Raw genomic sequence first — 17612 nt, 5'->3', positions numbered from 1 at the left:
TAGCCCTAAATCACTAGTGTCTCAAAGGGCTGTACAAGCCACAACGACATCCTCGGTGTCGAGTGGGTCTGATATAATATTGTGAAAGTCCAACACATCAGCGAAAGTCCAGTCCATGGTGGGGCCAGCGGGAACCATCCCGAGTGGAGACGGGTCAGCAGCGTAGAGATGTCCCCATCTGATGGACAGGCTAGCGGTCCACCCCGGAGCAGAGTAGAAAAGAAAAGAAAAGAAACGGCAGATCAACTGGTCTAAAAAGGGAGTCTATTTAAAGGCTAGAGTATACAAATGAGTTTTAAGATGAGACTTAAATGCTTCTACTGAGGTAGCATCTCTAACTTTTACCGGGAGGGCATTCCATAGTATTGGAGCCCGAATAGAAAACGCTCTATAGCCCGCAGACTTTTTTTGGGCTCTGGGAATCACTAATAAGCCGGAGTTCTTTGAACGCAGATTTCTTGCCGGGACATATGGTACAATACAATCGGCGAGATAGGCAGGAGCTTGACCGTGTAGTATTTTATACGTAAGTAGTAAAACCTTAAAGTCGCATCTTAGGTGCACAGGAAGCCAGTGCAAGTGAGCCAGTATAGGCGTAATATGATCAAACTTTCTTGTTTTTGTCAAAAGTCTAGCAGCCGCATTTTGTACCATCTGTAATCTTTTAATGCTAGACATAGGGAGGCCCGAAAATAATACGTTACAGTAATCGAGACGAGATGTAACGAACGCATGGATAATGATCTCAGCATCGCTTGTGGACAAAATGGAACGAATTTTAGCGATATTACGGAGATGAAAGAAGGCCGTTTTAGTAACACTCTTAATGTGTGACTCAAACGAGAGAGTTGGGTCGAAGATAATACCCAGATTCTTTACCGAGTCGCCTTGTTTAATTGTTTGGTTGTCAAATGTTAAGGTGGTATTATTAAATAGATGTTGGTGTTGAGCAGGACCGATAATCAGCATTTCCGTTTTCTTAGCGTTGAGTTGCAAAAAGTTAGCGGACATCCATTGTTTAATTTCATTAAGACACGCCTCCAGCTGACTACAATCCGGCGTGTTGGTCAGCTTTAGGGGCATGTAGAGTTGGGTGTCATCAGCATAACAGTGAAAGCTAACACCGTATTTGCGTATAATGTCACCTAGCGGCAGCATGTAAATACTAAAGAGTGCAGGGCCAAGAACTGAACCCTGGGGAACTCCGCACGTTACCTTAACATAGTCCGAGGTCACATTGTTATGGGAGACACACTGCATCCTGTCAGTAAGATAAGAGTTAAACCAAGACAAGGCTAAGTCTGACATCCCAATACACGTTTTGATACGCTCTAATAAAATATTATGATCAACAGTATCGAAAGCGGCGCTAAGATCAAGAAGCAGCAACATAGATGAAGCATCAGAATCCATCGTCAGCAATAGATCATTAGTCATTTTTGCGAGGGCTGTCTCCGTAGAGTGATTTGCCCTGAAACCGGATTGAAAAGGTTCACAGAGATTGTTAGTCACTAAGTGTTCATTTAGCTGCTGTGCGACAATTTTTTTGAGAATTTTCGAGATAAACGGTAGGTGGGACACCGGCCGGTAGTTCACCATGAGGTCAGGATCGAGGTTAGGTCTTTTGAGTAGAGGATGAATAACCGCTTTTTTGAATGCTAGAGGAACAGTACCAGAGGAAAGTGATAGGTTTATAATATTTAACACTGATGGACCTAATAAAACAAAAAGCTCCTTGATAAGTTTCCCAGGAATTGGGTCAAGTAAACATGTTGTTTGTTTTGTCCCATTTACACATTTTAACAATTCCTCCAATGTTATTTCATCAAAGAGAGAGAAACTATTTTGGAGGGCAATGTCCGTCGTATATACAGTCATATTTGTGTTAATAGAACCCAGTTGTGGCTGGGATGCATTGTCTTTAATCTCTTTTCTGATGAGTTCAATTTTCTTATTAAAGAAATTCATAAAGTCATCTGCTGAGTGGGTGGAGCTACTGGGAGGAGTCCCTTGTTGGGTTAGCGATGCTACTGTACTAAACAAAAATTTAGGATCATTTTTGTTGAGGTGGATGAGATTTGAGTAATATTTAGCTTTAGCTGAGGTAAGCATGCGTTTATAAGTTATTAAACTATCACTCCATGCTTGATGGAAAACCTCAAGTTTAGTCGCACGCCATTTGCGTTCCAGCTTTCTACATGATCATTTCTGGGCTTTAGTTTCTTCTGTAAACCATGGGGTACGCCTTTTAGGGGCCCTTTTTAGCTTTAGCGGTGCTACAATATCAATGGTGTCGCGCAGGGCGTCGTTAAAGTTGTTAGTGAGGTTATCAATAGAGCCCACATAATTTGGGAAAGGTGCCATTACTGAAGGCAGTAGGTCAGTAAGAGTCGTCGTTGTGGCAGTATTAATGTTGCGGCTGCTATAGTAGTTATTATTATTATTATTAGTTTGTTGACAATGAGTCCGAACTTCGAATTTTATAAGGTAATGATCGGACATTACTTTAGTGTACGGGAGTATCGTAACTTTAGAGGTGGTGACACCCCTGACAAGCACTAGATCTATCGTATTACCGTTGCGATGCGTGGGTTCATTTATTATTTGTGTAAGACCACAGCTATCAATTATAGTCTGGAGCGCCACGCATGGAGGGTCCGATGGGGTATTCATATGGATGTTAAAGTCTCCCATTATGATTATATTGTCGGCGTGCGTCACTAGGTCAGCAACGAACTCTGAAAATTCATTGATAAAGTCCGAATAGGGCCCAGGGGGGCGGTAGATGACAGCCAGGTGGAGAGGCAGCGGTGTGACAAACCTCATAGTGAGCACCTCAAACGAGTTATATTTATTATTTAGGTCCGAGGTAAGGCTAAAGTTTTTGTTGTATATTAGTGCAACACCCCCACCCCTTTTAATGGGGCGGGCAATATGCGTTCCCGCATAGCCAGGAGGAGACGCCTCACCCAGCGCAAAAAATTCGTCTGGTTTGAGCCAGGTCTCGGCTAAACCAACGACATCAAGATTGTTGTCTCTGATGACTTCATTAACTAATAACGTTTTGGAAGACAATGACCTTATGTTTAAAAAGCCCATATTATAGGTAGTGGGCTGTTTTGAGGAGTTTTTGTTGAAAGTATCCGTAGTAGCAATATTAATAATGTTACGTTTATTATGCATAGTGCACTTTAAATAATTTCGACCATATCTAGGAATTGATATGACAGGAATTTTTAGATTGTTTGCCACCTCAGTAAAATGCATGTCCACCTCTGACGCAGAAAAAACATTATGTGAGTTGTATATTATTCTAGAAGAATTGCTATGTGTGCAGGGATTATCCAGCCTGGCGCTGGCTAGTTCTAGCTTAACAGACTCCTTATTAGCGCTTCTTTGTGGATTAGTATTTAGCTTTTTCGTTAGCCCCGCTAACAACAAAGCATTTAGCTTTGTTGTTAGCCCCGCCCGACACCCCCGCTTCTGCTTCCGAGCGCACCGCTTACGTCTCTTTCGCTGACCGTCTCCGCTGGTAGTCGACGCCGCTGCTTCAAAGGCCACTGCTGGATGTAGCTCGCGAAGAATTCCCAAGCTAGCGAGCAGGTCCATCGTACACGCATCTATCAGCCCAAAATGGCCCGATCTCTCCACATCCAGAATTGTAAATCGGTCGTAAGTGATCACGGAGTGAACACGCTGTGAGCCAGCCATGAAATTGACTGAATTGAGGGGTATTTTTGCCCTCACTTCCAGGAGCGCTCGCACGAAGCCGCTGCTCTGAAGCGCAGCCATATATTGCGATTAAGATTTTTAGGCCTTATCGCCCTTCCTTAGTGTGCGGCTATTGTTCAGTAAAGATCAGAAAAAGCTGAAACTTTTAATGATGCATTTGTCAAGATAAAAATATATCATTCATACGGTTACTCCTCAGTTAGCTAGTTGGCTGTAGCTTTCAATAGCAACAATGTAGTTAAAGTAAATGGTATTTATTTGACCATCATTTGAACACAAACAATAATTTCTATGGGAGGCATCCTCAAAATGTATAAAAAGCAATAATAACTCACACAATGTTTGCTATAAGTATTAGCAAGTGAAGTGAATTAATTAACTCCTATTATGTTCTACATATGGTGAATGTTTATCTTCATCTTGGAGGAAGCACACCTTCATGTTTGAGTACATAGTGGTATTTCAGTTTGAACACATAATACATAAGTCCCCTTAGTTTGATATTCCCAGGAGGATTAGATCACTTCTGGTAAGAAAGAGGCCATAATTCGGACTTCGGAAAGCAAAAGTGATAGCCCTATCCTTGAGAAGAGACTACCTGTTTAGCTCAAAGCCAACATTTGAATTACGACTTAAAGCAGTGGTTTTCCAGACACGTACACACAAACATCTCCTTTTATGTTCAGGATGTACACAGACAGGAGGTAGGAATATAAGACTGGTGGTTTGGCTTCTCGAGTGGTGAGTCTTCCATATTTGACCTGACCTCCTCCCAGGAACTGCAGTCCCGTGTAATGACGCTCGCTTCTAATAAAGCAACTTTTGGTTCAGTAAGCGTCTCTGATGTATATTTTGATTTAGCCGCTGTCAGGTTCAAACACTGATGACATCAATTAAACAAGACAAGAGGCAAAGAATGAAACAGAGACAGAATTCAATTTGGCTCAGTGAGGAGAAATGTGTACATCTGTACCCTTGTATAGTGTCATCACGCTCTGCCAAAAGTTTGCACGCCTCCTTCTTTTATTTGGACCTTCCCTGACCACATGGCAACAGCTGCTTCCAAAGGGAAGCCTTTGATTACAAAACAGTTCAAAAGAAAAGGTCGGTTCAAAAAAGAGGTCGTAAAAGAGTTTAAAAAAAAAGAGGTTTGTAAAATAGTTTAAAAAAGAGGTGCCTGGAGGGGAGTCAGGCCCTGCTTCCTCTCCGCTTTGTAGTTCTTGGGTCAAACAATATATTTCTGTTGATTACAATACATGAAAGAAACAGAACATCTTCATGTTGCTTTCCCATCCTACACAGTGGAGTTTTACAAGCCTTCTTCTTGGTCGGTTCAAAGACATATTTTGGTCTTCTCGCCGGGAACTCATTTCAACACAAAGTTTTTGTGATAACTTAGATAAAATTATTCTAACAGCCGCACTGCCGTGACATCCTTCTGTCCGGATGAGGATGACAAGACCAGAAATTACACTTCACAAGCTATCGTAGGTTAGCAGGTTAAACATAGTTTTAAGACAATGATGAACCAATGCTTAACAATAAAATATTTGATCAAGGTATTTTCCCATTCTAATTACAAGTTGTATTTACAGTATATACTATTTTGATTTCAGGTCCTATTGTCCAAAATGGTTTGCTGTCTGCTCCTATCACTGATGAAACCGCAGATGGACACAGGAACGTCCTTTAGTCCAGATGGCTCAGTCAGTAGCCAGCACGCTTCATTCAGTCTATCACATCTATCAGCACAAAACCTCATATCAGACTCTTAATTTGGTGTAAATTGGATTGGTTTGCATGTATCTAGCTTTTGACGCTAGTGTGACTTTAATCTGGACAAAGGGGTTTCTATGAAATAAGTCTCGAGCAGCTTGTTAAAGCCAGGCAGCTGCAGAGCATGTCAGGGGGTTCTGACAGGTTCATGCCAATCCCCTCTCACACAGCTCTTACAGTCTGGAGTGCAGCCAGACTCAGAAACCTCTCCTATTGCCTCCTGTGCTGCTTTGGACATTTGGCAAGCCGCTGAGAATGACTGAGGAGAGATAGAGAGAGAGAGAGAAAACAAGAGGTGGCCTTAATTAGCAAGCAAAGATGTAGGCTACTTTGCTGCTCGAAGCTCTTCAGCGTTTTTAGCCGTTTATCAGTTCATCTCAGAGGAGGAGAGCTGCACCTTGGTCACCTCCTGAGTAAAGGAGCTCTGGTGTGCAGCTTTGGATCTTAACCTGATAACATGGACCATTTATCTCCTTTATGCCATGCTGCTTTAGGGAGAGTCCTGCTGTTATAAGCTTTAAGTGTGTGTCAGTAAATAAAGTGTGCAGCTAGATTATGGCAGCAAGACTGACAAGTCAACAGCAGCCAAAGCAAATTATTCTAGGACTGACTTAAACATTGGGAATGTTGTCCAAAGACGATCATGTACATTGTGTACGTAGAGCAGGAATACTGTAGGTTTTCTGCAGGATTCATTCAGTTGAATGAAATGTGGACAATGAGTTATAGACCAGTATGATGGCCGACAGAGAGAACCAAAATACATAAACAACATAAAACCCATGCAACCTGTTCCATGTTACCAGATCCTTCTCGTCCCTCAATCTCACTGTCCCCTCGTCTAGTCTGTCCACCATATTGGGCCAGAGGCTCCACTTGGCCCCTCATCTTTGGAACTCACTACCCCCAGACCTCCGCCATATGGTCTTCTTCACCTTCCTCAAACCTTGACCAAAAACACTTATTCTAGACGGCCTATTCACTTCAGTTTTAGCTGCCCAATGGTTTTTTAATTGACATTACACTTTTAAACTTGTATATTATGTGAGATGCATTATGTCATCAACCCCAAACATCATTTCTATTGATGGAATAAGAAGAGTGCCAAAAATGCCAATGTAAACATGTGCACTTATAAAAGATGCAATGGCAGCCATCTCCCCAGTGCCATTACCTGACATGTAGGCCGGTATCATCAATGACTGTGGACCTTTTCATGTTTTCTTCAGGCAGTCGTCTTCATAAATCTCATTGGAACTGCACCAAACAAAGGTTTCAGCATCATCACCTTGCTCAATGCAGATTTGTAATTCATCACTAAATATGACTTCCATTCAGTCATCCTTAGGTGGTTCGGGCATCTCGTGCGGATGCCGCACGAGCGTCTCCCTAGGGAGGTCCTCGTTGCACGTCCCACTGGGAGGAGGCCCCGCGGCAGGCCAAGGACCAGATGGGGGGATTACATCTCCTCTCTGGCCTGGGAACGCTTCGGGATTCCCCAGGAGGAAGTCGCAAATGTTGCTCTGGAGAGGGAAGTCTGGGGGTCTTTGCTGGAGCTGTTGTCCCCGCGACCCGATTCCGGATAAGCGGTTGAAGATGGATGGATGGATTCAGTCATCCATAGTCCACGATTAATTTTCCTTAGCCCATTGGAACCTTGTTTTTCCTGTTTGGTTGTTAATGATGCCTTTTGTTTATCTTTTCTGTATTTAAATCCTATTTCCTTCAGGCGGTTTCTTACAGTTCGGTGACAGATAGTGACTCCAGTTTTCCATTTTCTGCATTTTCTGTTTTCAAAACCAAATTGCGTGAAGTGTTTGCCTTGAGTCTTTGATGTTTTCCTTGGTCTACCAGTATGTTTGCCTTTTACAACCTTCCCATATTGTTTGTACCTGGTCCAGATTTTGGACACAGCTGACTGTGAACAATCAACATATTTTGCAACATTGCGTGAAGATTTACTTTCTTGAAGAAGTGTGTTAATCCTCCCCTTTGTTCCAAGTGATATCTAACATGTTAGAGTCATGATTCATGTCAATCCACCTGGTGCAACAGCTGTCCAAGGTGGGAACCTTCCTTCTTAAACGGGGGCTAATGAACATATTTAATCTGATGCCGGTGTTAGAATTGGAAATATAAATAAGACCCAGGACACGTTGGGAAGACTATGTCTCCCGACTGGGAACGCCTCGGGATCCCCCGGGAGGAGCTGGACGAAGTGGCTGGGGAGAGGGAAGTTTCCCTGCTTAAGCTGCTGCCCCCGCGACCCGACCTCGGATAAGCGGAGGAAGATGGATGGATGGATGGATGGATGGATGGATGGATGGAAATTACGGGATGATTCCATATTTTTTTTGCTTTGAAATAGGGGTTGGGCATGTACATGTGGGATCGTTCCACCGTGTTCGAAATTCTTAGTTTAGTGGTCCTCATCTGATCGATTTGTATTGAAAATAAGTTTGCCTAAAGAAATGGGATTGCCTTGCTCCAGCGTCTCTCAATAATAGAGGAGAGAAGAGAACTGGGATAACCTTTCACCGCTTTCCCGCTTGGAGGAAGGGAGAAGGTAGCCAAATGTCTGATCTGACAAAGGAATGGCGTATGGCTTGGTTGGTGGTGGTTCAAACTATAACATTAGATAATAATTCTTCAGGAATGAGAGTGTACTCCCGTCATTTCCACTCTGCTTTTTGTTTTACCCTCAAACTGTAAAAAAAGAACCAGTTTTGACCCAATAATTTCTGCGATTAACATGTAAAAACGTTGGTGGTGTCTGAACGATTCGTCATTTAAAGTTTATGATGAAACCATTTGCATCAGAAATAGTATGACGTGCAAAAGCTAGCCTGCGAAGTGTAACTTCACGTACCTGTGAGCAAACGACAGTGTTGTTTTCTGCATTGAAAATTTCACCCATTCGTTCGAAGATGAGCTTCAAGAGACTTGTAATGTTTCAATTGATTACAGGTGTAGGCACTCTCGGGCTAAGTGGAGGGGAGATCATCTAAATCCTTGCTCCATGTACTTTGTCCAATCGAATAGGGGTCTACATCGTTAATTCTCACAATTTTCTCTGCATACCAAATTTGTGCCTCGTTTGTTAGTGTTTCCCTGTAAATCCCGGTTCTTTTTTTCACATTTAAGCATGTTTACGACTTCAGTTTTACAGTGCGACCCCTGTCAGGCGGAGAGAAATAATTACTTTTTACACTCTGGGATATTTCCAAGATGGCGCCCACGCCCCAGCATGCTTTACCGCTCCCATTCCCCATTGAGTGATTCCATATTTTTTTTTACGCTGCTTGATCTAAAAATGAAACCGTTACTGACAACCACAGTTTATATTCTTGATTATTTTTTGTGTTTCCTAAAGCCAGAAAGTTGATTGTTTGAAATGACTATAATTTTGTGCAATGTCTCTTATCTGCTTTTTTTTCGACAAAATTAAACAACTGAATGAAAATCCTCTACGTCTGCTTAGGTAATTTTTCCAGGGGTTGTATCATTGAAGAGAAAATACTGCAGATGAAAAATGAAAACATGAAGGGACATAGCCACGATACACAGGCCCACTAAAAAAAAGTGTCTCAAAGGCCGTTAGCAACTTAGAAGTGTTATGATACTAATTTTAAGATAGTTCAGTACTTATATATATGCCCCAATTTTTGGGGGATTCGGTTTTCGCCAAAAAGTTTTTCCAAAACTTTGACCCGGTTTTTATTATTTTAAGGCTAAATATTACAAAACCCAAAACCAGTGAAGTTGGCACGTTGAGTATTTCATAAATAAAAATAGAATACAATAATTTGCTAATCCTTTTCAATTTATATTCAATTGAATAGACTGCAAAGACAAGCTCAGCAACAAAGGGTTGGAGTTGGGGGTTAAATCACCAAAATGATTCCCGGGCGCAGCGCCGCTGCTGCCCACTGCTCCCCAAGGGGATGGGACAAATGCAGAGGACAAATTTCACCACATCTAGTGTGTGTGTGACAATCATTGGTACTTTAATCTTTAATCTTAATCTTAATATTTATTGTTCGGATTGGGAAACTTTTTTTTTGTTGCAAATAATCATTAACTTAGAATTTAATGGCAGCAACACATTGCAAACAAGTTGACACAGGGGCATTTTTACCACTGTTACATGGCAACGTTATCATGGACGCCCCTGCTTATTTCAGCAAGACAATGCCAAGCCACGTGTTACAACAGCGTGGCTTCATAGTAAGAGAGTGTGGGTACTAGACTGGCCTGCCTTTAGTCCAGACCTGTCTCCCATTAAAAATGTGTGGCGCATTAAGAAGCCTAAAATACCCCAATGGAGACCCCGGACTGTTGAACAACTTAAGCTGTGCATCAAGCAAGAATGGGAAAGAATTCCACCTGAAAAGCTTCCAAAATTGGTCTCTTCAACAACTTACATTTCAGGTGAATACGGTAAAATAATGTAGTACTATCTATGAAAAGGCAAAATTGTTTAATGCACCTCTTGCAGTGGCTTGTATTGCATTGTACAGGTGTACCTAATGTTGTGGCTGACGTGGTGGTATTTTCCATTTGAGGAAAAACAACCATGGGCAAAATGTCAGGAACGTAAAATCAACAAGGTTGGTTCAAATAAAGTTCAACGCCGACGTTTGCTTTGTGCTCTCCCTGCACAATGCAAAGCCACAACACCTTTCCACCTCGGCACTTTTTATTCTGTGCAAGGCTTCCCCACAGTCTCGCTGTTGTCACGACATCAGGAAGCGAGAGAGCCTGAATGGGACATTTGCCTCGTCAATGTAAAGTTTCATTGACAATCCAAGCAATGAGACTTCTTTAAAGAGCGCCCTTTGCAAGGCTGCCTTGTACAAGGTGGCAGTGAATGGGAGGAGACACTAAAGGAAGTGAGCAGGAAAAAGGAGACTGACTTGCTGGTATAATATTTGTGTTGCTTACTTACCTGCCATGATGAGGTCTCAGCATGGCTGCCATAATTAATGCAGAAGTTGCTGTCATCGCCATGGAACACTGGCGCTTTGCTCACAGCTTGAGATGAAAAACTCTCCTTGTCGTTCATCGTACCACACTCACCTTCATAGTCCTTTCTTATAAGACGCATACAAGTACAGAGCAAATAACATTAGAGGTGGAGGGGGAGAAAGGGGGGGGGGGGGGCATTCAATGAGATGAGGTAAACATTCTGAACCATAGGCGCCGATCTACTTTTCTGCCAGTGGGTGCTCGGTGTGTGTGTATTAGTGTTGTCCCAATACCAGTATTTAACTAAAAGTTTTTCGATACTTTTCTAAATAAAAGGGACCACAAAAAATTTCATTATTGGCTTTTTTTTAACAAAAAAATCTTACGGCGTTATGATCCGTGGCACGGATCATGTTTTGTTATTTTCTGTTAGTTTTGGAATCCCTCAGTTCCTGTTTTTGTGCACCCTTGAGTTTGTTTTTAGTTACCATGAGTGCTTATTATTTCTTATTAAATCCCTAAATTCCTTGCAATAGCTCGTTGAGAAATGTTCTTAAATGGTTCGTCAATTTGCTCACACATTTGTTGACAAAGTGGTGACCATCGCCCCATCCTTGTTTGTGAAAGACTGAGCATTTCATGGAAGCTGCTTTTATACCCAATCATGGCACCTACCTGTTCCCAATTAGCCTGTTCACCTGTGGGATGTTCCAAATAAGTGTTTGATGAGCATTCTTCACCCCGAACGGGACAAGCGGTAGAAAATGGATGGATGGATGGATGGATGGATGGATGAGCATTTCTCAACTTTCTCAGTCTTTTTTGCCACTTGTAACTGTCACGTATTGGTGGTGACGAACCCCAAGATGCAGAGATGGCAGGTTTGGTGCAGGAAAACATAATTTAATGTCCAAAATTCAATAAAAACACAAACCAGGAACCAGGAACAGGCAAACTGGAAACAGGGAACAGGAACCAGCAAACAGGAAACGAGGAACAAGAAGACAGCAAGCTGCAAACAGCTACAGGATACAGGATACAGGATACAGCAAACAGTCCACAGCATACAGGTAGTAGCTTACAGCTACAGCGACAATACTCCAGCACTGACAGGTATAAATAGCAGCCGACTGATTGACACCAGGTGTGGCCAGGTGCCAATCAGCCGCAGCTGAGGGGAAAGAGCGCTCAGGGAGACAAGCAGGAAACTGAACCCAAAAAAGAGCGCTGACAGGAAATAAAACAAACACAGAGGAACAACTAAAACATAACCAAACTATCAGGGACAAGCCTGACAGTAACAGCTTTTTTGAAACATGTTGCAGGCATCTAATTCCAAATGAGCTAATATTTGAAAAAAATAACAACGTTATTTAAAATGATGAGGACAAACGGCACCAAAAGCAATGCATTCCACATGGATAATCCAGGTAGTCATTCTTGTGACTCCTCTTCACATACTGACTTGTAATTCCGTTGAGACCAAATAAGATAGAATTGTCCTCCTTCTTTTTACTTGTGTATGTTTCCACCTTGTCAAAGCTTGATATACTTTGCTTCGAGAGGAAGTAACGCTATGTTCTCGCAGAATACGACTGTGCGCCTTTTATGAGCCCCAATAGGACACAGCACGGTTATTTTGCAGCCTCGCAGAATTTTTCTATCATTTTACTACAACACTGTATATAAAGTTGTTTATCTAAAGATTACAACATTGTCATAAAGGCAGGCTTGTTTAAACAAAACAATGACTGCTGCTTTTATAGAGTTCCCTCATTCTTTATAATGATGTAATATGTGTGCTTTGCGCCTGTTTATGATCAACAATAGTTAGACAAATCTATCGTCTCTCCATTATTCCTTAAAGAAGATGCGATCAAACGGTCACTTTTGAAGTTGTGTTTTTGTAGCATTGTGAAGAGAAAAAGAAAAAAACTCGCTCACCAGCCTGGGCTAGATGAGCCTAACCTGCAAAATACCCCCACCTCTTCTTGGAGTAAAAAAGCAGGCTTTGCTACACATTTTAAAGTAAAGCAAATAAACTGTTGCTGTTAAAAGTGTGATTTGTGTACAGTTACTCAAATACTTCAGTGTAATACCGATACAATAATGTCGTAATTCTTCAAGAAGTTGAACTTTTAAATAAACCATTAGCAACATTCCGACGTATCTAAGACAAGTAAAAATGTTTTTGTAAAAGTCCTACTTTAATACTTAATTGTCAACAGAAAAGTCATATCATCGCGAGAATAAAGTCATAATTCTAGCAGAAGTTGTACTTTTAGTTAAATGAATGATGTTTTCATATACTTTTTAACTAGAGATGTCCGATGATGGCTTTTTTGCCGATACCCGATATTCTGATATTGTCCAACTCTTAATTACCGATTCCGATATCAACCGATACCTATACATACAGTAATGGAATTAACACATTATTATGCCTAATTTTGTTGTGACGCCCCGCTGGATGCATTAAACAATGTAACAAGGTTTCCCAAAATAAATCAACTCAAGTTATGGAAAAAAATGCCAACATGGCACTGCCATATTTATTATTGAAGTCAGAAAGTGCATTATTTTTTTTAACATGCCTCAAAACAGCAGCTTGGAATTTGGGACGTGCTCTCCCTGAGAGAGCATGAGGAGTTTGAGGTGGGCAGGGTTGGGGGGGACGGGGTTGAGGTGGTGGTGGGGGCGGGGGGGGGGGGGGTAGGGGGTAGCGGGGGTGTATATTGTAGCGTCTCGGAAGAGTTAGTGCTGCAAGGGGTTCTGGGTATTTGTTCTGTTGTGTTTATGTTGTGTTACGGTGCGGATGTTCTCCCGAAATGTGTTTGTCATTCTTGTTTGGTGTGGGTTCACAGTGTGGCGCATATTTGTAACAGTGTTAAAGTTGTTTATACTTCCACCCTCAGTGTAACATGTATGGCTGTTGAGCAAGTATGAATTGCATTCACTTGTGTGTGTGTGAAAAGCCGTATTTATTATGTGATTGGGCCGGCATGCAAAGGTTTATTGGCGCTCTGTACTTCTCCCTACGTCCGTGTACCACTCCGTACATCGGCGTTTTAAAAAGTCATAAATTGTACTTTTTGAAGACGATACAGATAATTTCCGATATTACATTTTAAAGCATTTATCGGCTGATAATATCGGCAGTCCGATATTACCGGACATCTCTAGTTTTAAATTTAGTACACCAATCAACCTCTTATATGCGTTTATTATTGCAATATCCCGACATTTTTTTTGTTACAAAAAAAACCAAACTAATATTTTTGAAAGAAAAATCATATCGAGAAAATCAAAACTGTTTTAACAAGAAGTCGTACTCTTAAATGGACAAATGTACCATTTTCTGATAATTCTTTATATGATACAATAATGTAATACAAGTACACAGTGATAGTCAGCCTTGTTTTACGTCAATTTGCAAAACATTTTTCGTAAAAATTCAAGCTTTAATACTTCTTTTGTTCAGCAAAAAATATATATATTGCAAGAATAGAGGCGTACTTTTAAATGGACAAATGCCCCCCAAAATATTGCATGTTAAAGTTAACAAAAACAAACTATTTTATGTGTTTATTCTGGCCTTGTCCCAACATTAACGTAATATTTACGGTTCGATATTTTATTGTTCAACAAAAAAATTGTGTGTCATCACTGTAGCCTGTGTACCAGTGGTGTGCCGTCAGGGCCAGCAGGTGTGCCGTCAGGGCCAGCAGGTGTGCCGTCAGTGCCAGCAAGGCCTTCTCTGCTGGCCCTAACATATATCATGATCATAAATTAATACAATTTCATTTCATTTTTAATGTACTTTCCATAAATACATAAAAGTATTCCTTTTATTCTCTTCGTGTCATATTAGGCTCCGGTGTTGCTTGTTTTTTCGTTAGAGCTTTTATCAGAATTCAGCTAGCCTGTTGCCAAATTTAACTAAATTTTAACCCACAAAGAAGGGTTAAAAAAGTATATTTAAAGAGAAACTAGATCTTGTGAGACGAGTTCGGCCAACCACGGAAGCTGACTAAGTTCCTTCAATCAACCGACTAGGAGTGGCACCACTGGATCATACGGCATCGGATGGGTGCTACAAATTGTGAGTTCAAATATTCTATTTCTTTATTTTTTCATTTTTAATACGTTTTTTTTACAATTATTTTAATTTTGACAGTACCACGTAAGATACACTATATTGCCAAAAGTATTTGGCCACCCATCCAAATGATGAGAATCAGGTGTCCTAATCACTTGGCCCGGTGTATAAAATCAAGCACTTAGGCATGGAGACTGTTTCTACAAACATTTGTTAAAGAATGAGCCGCTCTGAGTGATTTCCAGCGTGGAACTGTCATAGGATGCCACCTGTGCAACAAATCCAGTCGTGAAATTTCCTCGCTCCTAAATATTCCAAAGTCAACTTTATTATAAGAAAAGTGAAGAGTTTGGGAACAACAGCAACTCAGCCACCAAGTGGTAGGCCACGTAAACTGACAGAGAGGGGTCAGCGGATGCTGAAGCGCATAGTGCAAAGACTTTCTGCACAGTCAGTTGCTACAGAGCTCCAAACTTCATGTGAGCGTCCAATTAGCCCACGTACAGTACGCAGAGAGCTTCATGGAATGGGTTTCCATGGCCGAGCAGCTGCATCTAAGCCATACATCACCAAGTCCAGTGCAAAGGGTGGGATGCAGTGGTGTAAAGCACGTCACCACTGGACTCTAGAGCAGTGGAGACGCCTTCTCTGGAGTGATGAGTCACACTTTTCCATCTGGCAATCTGATGGACGAGTCTGGGTTTGGAGGTTGCCAGGAGAACGCTACATTTCGGACTGCATTGTGCCGAGTGTGGAATTTGGTGGAGGAGGAACTATGGGGCGGGGTTGTTTTTCAAGAGTTGGGCTTGGCCCCTTAGTTCCAGTGAAAGGAACTTTGAATGCTCCAGGACACCAAAACATTTTGGGCAATGCCATGGGACGGCACTTCAAGTTCATATGTGAGTCAAGGCAGGTGGCCAAATACTTACTCTGCGCTATCGGGCAAGATATCACAGGCTTTTAGCTAGGGAGTCAGCACGCTCGTCTCTCATGCCACCAACAAGGGTTCGCGCCCCGCTAGGCATTGTCCGTGGGTGCTCGGGCCCCGAAGCACCCACGGACAATGCCGAGCACCCACGTGGGATTGATGGCAACATCAATATCTTTAAAATACTTTTTGAAAAATCAATCTTGTTGTTGTTATTTTGTGGCGTGTTTGGTCTGTTTTACATAATTAAAAAGTCACAAATCATATATTGTATAATTAACAAACACTAACCAAGATAACATTGTGCCCGATAATGAAATAATGACACAATCATCTTGACTTAGAACACACAGCACAACAGCGAATGAAGGGCATATTTACTCAACAGCCATACATGTCACACTAAGGGTGGCCGTATGAACAATGCCAACACTGTCATAAACATGTGCCATATAATGAAACCACACTAAACAACAACGACAAACACATTTTGGAAGAATACTTGCAGTAAACAAATGCCATTGGAGGATCTACACCTAATATCCACTGTAATGATACCATGTACAATAGCGTATCTAGTCGATACTACTATGATTACATCGATATTTTTTAACATCACAAAATCTTATTTCGTTTTTTATTTATTTATATTATGTTTATAAACTCAGGAAATATGTCCCTGGACACATGAGGACTTTGTATATGACCAATGTATGATCCTGTAACTACTTTGTATCGAATTGATACCCAAAACTTGTGGTATCATCCTAAACTAATGTAAAGTATCCGAACAAGAGAAGAATAAGTGATTATTACATTTTAATAGAAGTGTAGATAGAACATGTTAAAAGAGAAAGTAAGCAGATATTAACAGGAAATGAACAAGTAGATTAATAATTCATTTTCTACCACTTGTCCTTAATAATGTTGACAAAATAATAGAATGATAAATGACACAATATGTTACTGCATATGTCAGCAGACTAATAAGGAGCCTTTGTTTGCTTACTTACTACTAAAATACAAGTTGTCTTGTATGTTTACTATTTTATTTAAGGACAAAATTGCAATAAGAAACATGTTTAATGTACCCTAAGATTTTTTTGTTAAAATAATGCCAATAATGCCATTTTTTGTGATCCCCTTTATTTAGAAAAGTACCGAAAAGTACCAAAATACTTTTGGTTCCGGTACCAAAATATTGGTATCAGGACAACACTAATACACACACACCGAACACCCGCTGGCAGAAATGTATATCGGCGCATATGCTATGAGGAGTAGGAAAAACTAAAGAGAGAAAAAGAAGAGAGAGAGAGTACACCAAAGCTACGCTTGTCTTTATTTTTTCCTTATTTTTGCGCTTTGCCGCTCTACTTATATGTTTATAGGATCTGCCACTCATGTTAACGTCGCAGTAAAAATGCTCACTTAGCTTGTACTCTGTTCACAAGTGACTGATGACGTTGGTGGACTGTGTTGTACAATACAGTCCATCCAATGTGAGAGTGAAAATATAGCACAACATTTTATTCCATTTTTTACACCTACTAAATCACTAAAGTCAGTCTTGTAAACTTTTAGCAACCATGACTCATCCTGACATCCAGCTCTTTATTTGGTGGTGATGAGAGTAAAACTGGTTGCATTATCTGAGCGCTCATGAGCCCGAGCCATGGGAGAGGCCCACCCTCCCCAGCCTGGTCCCAGCACCTGGTAGGTCTCGGATATCACCACATAGGCTCAGGAACACTTCACAAAACCACCGTCAGTAACTACAGTTGGTCGCTACATCTGTAAGTGCAAGTTAAAACTCTACTATGCAAAGCCAACGCCATTTATCAACAACACCCAGAAACGCCGTCGGCTTCGCTGGGCCCGAGCTTATCTAAGATGGACTGATGCAAAGTGGAAAAGTGTTCTGTGGTGTGATGAGTTCACATTGTTTTTGGAAACTGTGGACGTCAAGTCCTCCGGACCAAAGAGGAAAAGAACCATCTGGATTGTTATAGGCGCAAAGTTCAAAAGCCAGCATCTGTGATGGTATGGGGGTGTATTAGTGCCCAAGGCATGGGTAACTTACACATCTGTGAAGGCACCATTAATGCT

The 17612-nt window shown here is 41.3% G+C and overlaps 1 protein-coding gene across 1 annotated transcript in view; it reads right to left on the bottom strand.

The window, feature by feature from the left end:
- The window catches only part of hs6st3b (heparan sulfate 6-O-sulfotransferase 3b), a 174782-nt gene that overhangs the window by 81320 nt on the left and 75850 nt on the right, over window positions 1-17612 (bottom strand). The gene's annotated exons all lie outside the window — the stretch shown is intronic.

Source organism: Entelurus aequoreus, linkage group LG14 (genome assembly GCF_033978785.1).
Source record: "Entelurus aequoreus isolate RoL-2023_Sb linkage group LG14, RoL_Eaeq_v1.1, whole genome shotgun sequence".
Taxonomy (NCBI): domain Eukaryota; kingdom Metazoa; phylum Chordata; class Actinopteri; order Syngnathiformes; family Syngnathidae; genus Entelurus; species Entelurus aequoreus.
This window is presented reverse-complemented; position numbering and strand designations above follow the sequence as displayed.